Source organism: Atractosteus spatula, unplaced genomic scaffold, assembly GCF_055471065.1.
Source record: "Atractosteus spatula isolate fAtrSpa1 unplaced genomic scaffold, fAtrSpa1.hap1 Scaffold_244, whole genome shotgun sequence".
NCBI classification, from domain to species: Eukaryota; Metazoa; Chordata; class Actinopteri; order Semionotiformes; family Lepisosteidae; genus Atractosteus; species Atractosteus spatula.
In genome coordinates, this window is record NW_028296813.1 from 7,501 (window position 1) to 13,270 (window position 5,770).

Below are 5,770 nucleotides of genomic sequence, written 5' to 3' on the forward strand. Positions count from 1 at the left end.
GGCACTCCCTGGTGGGGTATACATTGGCCCGTAGCTGTAGGGCTGCAATAAAATGTCTTTCTCTGGAGTATGGTGTGTAAGCCAGGAATTGCTGTCGGGATGATCTTTGAAGTTGCTGATCCCCATTCCTTGAACAGATAGTTTTGTCCAATTTTTGAATTCTTCTTTCCGCCAATTGCAGGGAGTTTAAAATTTTGCTTTTTGTTTGGGGCTGGTCCAAAACAGATTCCTCTGGTAGCAATATTTCTTCTTTCGGGATTGTTAGGGTTGTTGGGTCGGCTAGCTGTGGGATTTTGCTTTCATCACCTCCAGTCTGGATCCAGAGTTTCTGGAATTTTTCTTGCGCTTCATTTGATTGCATTAGAGTGCTGATGATTGAGTCTGTAGACATTGCCATGCGCTGTAGCCTTCAGATTTGGATTGATGGTATCAGGCTGGATAGGTTGATTATCCCCAATCCCCCATCTCTATTGCTGGAGTAGATTAGTCCATTGCATGTAGACTCAGGTAGATTTTTGATCGCTTTCCGTATGAGTCGGTCAAGACTTTTTAGTGTTACTTGATTAGTGTAGGCGTGATCCATTTGGTAGAACAGTCTGGGGATTGTGTAGACATTTAGGATTGTTACCTTCTGTAAGGTTTTAGCGGGGCTTTGTCGATTTTAAGGATCCGTGTTTGTAGCAGATTTATAGCTTCTGGTTGCTTAGTTGTCATCCATGGGCTTATTTTAAGACCCAGGTATTTTTCAGATTCGCTTTGGGTCATCATATGGAGTTTGTTGTTGTTTATGGACCTGTCATCACAGTTGTTGATGACATACGAGTCCTTGGTAGGTGTAATTAGGAACCCGTGGCATTTTTTGGCTTGGACCATCAGTCCTGTTTGTGCGCAGAATTCTTCGGGGATGCAGATGTTTTTTTCCATCCCTTCCCAGCTGTCGCTCAGCAGTACCAGGTCATCTGCAAATGCCAATGTTGAGATGTTTCCAGCCTCAGTATTGAGGCCGCAACCATGTTCTTCCAAGACATTGATCAAGCGATCCTGGGCTATGTTGAATAGTATGGGTGACATGGGATCACCTTGTTTAACTCCAACTTTAATGGAGAATTCTTGTGAAGACTGGCTTTCTGCTTTGATCATGGTAGTGCAGTCATGGTAAGAGTTTTTGATTAGATCAATTATGTGGTTGTCCAGTTCTCTTTGTTGCAGGACTTGAAATATTTGGTCGTGGGCCACAGTGTCAAATGCCTTGGCGATGTCAATGAACACCACTGCAATTTGTTTATGGGTCTTTTTGGCATTTTCCAGGATGTATTGTAATGCTGTCGGATTTTTTTAACTGTGCCAAGTTCTTGGACAATTATCTGATTGATGTTTTTGCCCCTTTATATTTAATTTCCAGTGTTTTCAGTTTTGTCAGTTCTTCATCTGTCCATATCTTGCTGGAGTCTTTGTTTGTATTCAATTCTTGGATTCTTTCTTTGTTCCTGATGTCTGGATGGGCATGTCGTTTGTGTTGCGATAAGCTGGATTTTGATTGGAAGTACATATTACAGATGTTATACTTCCATTCACCTTTTTCTTCAATCATGTCAGTTCTCCCTTTGCATTTGCGGAGATGGCACTGGATGGAGTGGAGATTATTGCTTGTGTTGTTGCATTTGGTACATAGAAACATATTTCATTGTGTTTGAGGTTATAGTGTTGCAGTGCCATCCTCGACCTTCCAGTCTTTTCTTTGCTGATAAGACAGGTTTGATCATCATTTGACAGTTGCATGGTTATGGTCTGGTCACTTAGTCCTCTTAGAAAGGCTGGCTCATTGAGTGACTCATTCACTTCTGGACTATGGTCCTCTTCCTCTTGCAGAGGTGGTGTTAGGCTCTCGTCATTATACTCAGGTGTGTCATTTTCAAATTCCTCCAAAATGTTTATCAGGGAGGGATTGCGTTCTTGTATGAGGCTTTTGAGGTCAATGGTATCGTCAAGCCTCTTTATGGTCTTCTACTGGGATCCGTAGATCACAAATGCATGGTTTATTTTGATCGAAGATGTTTCGGTCGAACGGATGAGTAGACTAACATCGAGCATGACCTGGGCCAAGTCGTCATATGTTGTCTATGTACTCACAGAGATGAGTCTTAACTCTCTTTCTTTGATTCTTGACAGAGGACTTGCTGTAAGGGAACAGGACCCAACCCCAAGTCCTTCCAGGGCACTTTATTTGCCTGGGTGACATGCCATTCAGTATGGTACATCATTAACATTACTCTCCATTTTGAGGTTTCGCCAGTGGGTACTACCCAGTGGGTTGGCAGGCCCACAGGAGGGGTGAGATAATTTAGACCTCATTTGACCTCCACGTACTCAAGAAGAGCAGTGGAATTACCAGGGAGTTAAGAGAGTCAAACCTACTCCTGACGTTTAGCCGCGCTTTAAGTTACTAACACCGATTATAGGGGCTGTGATACTTGTCTTCCTGTTTTTATGTTGCTGTATGACATGTATTATTCCAATGCTTCGAAATATGGTAATGAATATGTTTACGCATCAGTATATTCTGATAAGAACGCAAGAATCCGAAATTATGAGAGCCGAAATCCGAAATTATGGGAATCCATATGAAGAATCTAACTTTTAACCATTTTCAAGAATAAAAAGGAGGGAATTGTAATGGAAATCTAATAAGTAAATTGATTCTTAAAATATAGAGAGCTATGCAAAAAATATATTTGTGCTTTTAGAAAATATATTTCAAGGATGTAACTGCTGTGCTACAGTACGTGCAGAATTTTAGAAAACAGTGCGTCAACAAAGTACACTGTTTAGGTTACTTTAGAAGACAATGTACCAAAACAATATATGCTGTCTGGGTCATTAGATTAGCCGAAAGTAACTGATAAGCTTTGAAAAACAAAACTAGTGGTGCTTCTTCTTTCGTTTTATGATGTAATCTGTTTTGTCTTAAGGAAAGGGGAAGTGTTAGAAGGGACAAAGTGCTGAGCTTTCTCTTACAGTGCAACATCTTATAAAAACCCTGTACTGCTTGTAACAAATTGAGTCTCTGGTGCACTTTGCAAAGTGGCGGCAGGGCTCCCAATATTGCAATATTGAAATAAAGACCTTACTCAGGTAAGAACTCTCTCTTGTGGCTTCCTTGATAGGTAAATTTCCACGACAACTGTTTAACCCCAGCCAGGAGAGGAGCATCTAGAGCGTGTTTTCTGCAAAGTCCAGCCTGTGCTACTCTCTTCCAGAGAGCCTGCTGATAACTCTTAACTACTGGGGTCCTGTAGGGATTTACTGGAACAGGACCCAACCCCAAGGCTTTCCAGGGCACCTTATTTGCCCGGGCGACATGCCATCCAGTATGATTCATCATTAACTTTACTCTCCATTTTGAGGTTTCGCCATGGGTACTACCTAGTGGGTTGGCGGGCCCACAGGAGGGGTGAGATCATTTAGACCTCATTTGACCTCCACGTACTCAAGCAGAGCAGTGGAGTTACCAGCGGGACCACATGGAGGTAGAGGTCACTAAGTCTCCAAGGGAGCAAGGGAGTTGCACCAAGGGAGCAAGGGCGTTAAGAGAGTCATAGTTACTGCTGCCATTTAGCCGCGCTTCATTGAATTTCTTCACTTTGACATTCAGAGCACTGGGCAGAAATCGCATCGCGTTGACACCCGCTGCGGGCCTTCACGATGCTTTGTTTTAATTAAACAGTCGAATTCCCCTGGTCCTCACCAGTTCTAAGCCAGGTGCTAGACACTGGCTGGCCTTCCGCCCCCCCTGGGCAGGAGAGGTTTGACCGGTGCACACCACAGCTGGGGAGATCAACGGGAAGGGCCCAGCGCGTGTCCAGATTCGCCACCGTAGATGATGGCTTGCCCCCCTGGCACCCCGGCCTTCCCCCGAGAAGGGGAGGGAGGGCTCCGAACAGGGCAACCAAGAGTGACCATGGCACGCGACGCCTTGTCCTGCCGAGACTCACGCCCAGCCCCGCTTCCCAACCCAGCCCGATAGATCCAACCCTTAGAGCCAATCCTTATCCCAAAGTTATGGATCTGACTTGCTGACTTCCTTTACCTACATTGTTCTAACATGCCAAAGGGTGTTCACCCTGGAGAGCTGCTGCAAAACTACAAGTTTTAAACTAAATGCACGTGAAAGTATAGAATCAGATCTTTCATTTAATGTCCATTATCCCCAATTTAAAAACTCAGCATCATGTCTACATCCATAAAAATGTGTGGCCTATGTTTTTGAATATTGACCAAAAGGATGTTACGTCCCAGTGTGTGATCCATGTATGCTTTGTTGCTATGTTCCCCGCTTCCTGACCTTGATTGTTCTTCCTCCCCCATTGGCCCATTATTACACCATTGTTTCCGTATTACGTCATCATCAATTAGCTTCTCGGCCAGTCAGAGTGCAGTTTATTCAGTATATAACTTGGAGGTTTTCAGAAGGAAGGGCCCTTTCGTTTGACTTTGCTCCCACTTGGCTTAGCTTCGTTTTGCTGTGTGTGTGTGTGTGTGTGTGTGTGTGTGTGTGTGTGTGTCATATAGCTTCGGGTTTGTTGGTTTGTGTTTGTCTCCTTGGACTTTCGTTTGTTTGTGTTATTCTTTATTAGCAATTACCTTGCCCAGATGAATTGTATCAACCTTGGTTTTCTTTTGTATCCTGTTACTTGTGTCCACTCTCGTTTTCCCTTTGGTATTCGTAGTTCACTTGTGTATTTGTGTGAACTCTTGTGTATTGGGTTGGTTTATGTTTTTGGGTACATTCTGAACACATAGTTGATTTTTGTTTTAGGAACACTAGTTTAGGACGTGTGAGTGCCTTTTGTCTTGTATGGTTTTGGGTAGTTAATGAAGGTTAGCTAGGACGTTAGAAGATGCCGAGGACCGAGTGTTTCGGGTTTTCTTATGTAGTTAGGTTAGCTTTCCGTCACTTTCTTAGCCAGCTCCATTTTGTTTGTTGTTTTCTTTTCTTTGGCACCGCTCTAGTTCCCCTACCCATTGTGTTATTGTGTCCTATTACGTACCAGTCACTTATTCACCTTAAAATAATCACTTTTTGCACCAACCCTTGTTATCACGCTTCCTAAGTCCCTCACCAGAACCCACCTGCATCCAAAAACTATCCTAATTGTTACACCCCTTTGCCCCTAGACACTTGGGGTCGTAACAGGATGGCTTGTTTTCATTAATATCTCTGAAATGCTGCATGCTACTAGGTTTAAACCAAGTGCATGTGAAAGCAGAGACTCAGAGCTTTCATTTAATGTCTATCATCTCCAGTTTAAAACTCAGCATCATGTCTGTATCCATAAAAATGTGTGTCCAATATTTTTGAATATTGACAAATTGGATGTGTTACGTCCCAGAGACACAGAGCTTTCAGTTAATGCAAATGAACCCCACGGTTCAGATCAGCATAAGTCCTGCACTCCCTAAAATATGTGTCCCCTATTTTTCAATATTGACAATATGGATGGCATATTTTCATTCAGATCTCCGAAACAATCAATACCGTGCCGCGTCTGGCTCCTGGTTGACCTTTTCAGCGGGGCTTTCTTTCCCCTGAGCTTTTTTCTCAAATTTGGTGCTTTCAGATAGGGGGACCCAGGCCTCCCTGGCCTGGAAATGCGCCTCCTGCCTGACAATCAGTGGGTCTCCTGGACACCCACTAAGAACAGTTAGCTGTCTGGTAATCCAGGGGACGTAGTCTTTTTTGCACACAGTACGGTGACTGCTGCCTGGTCAC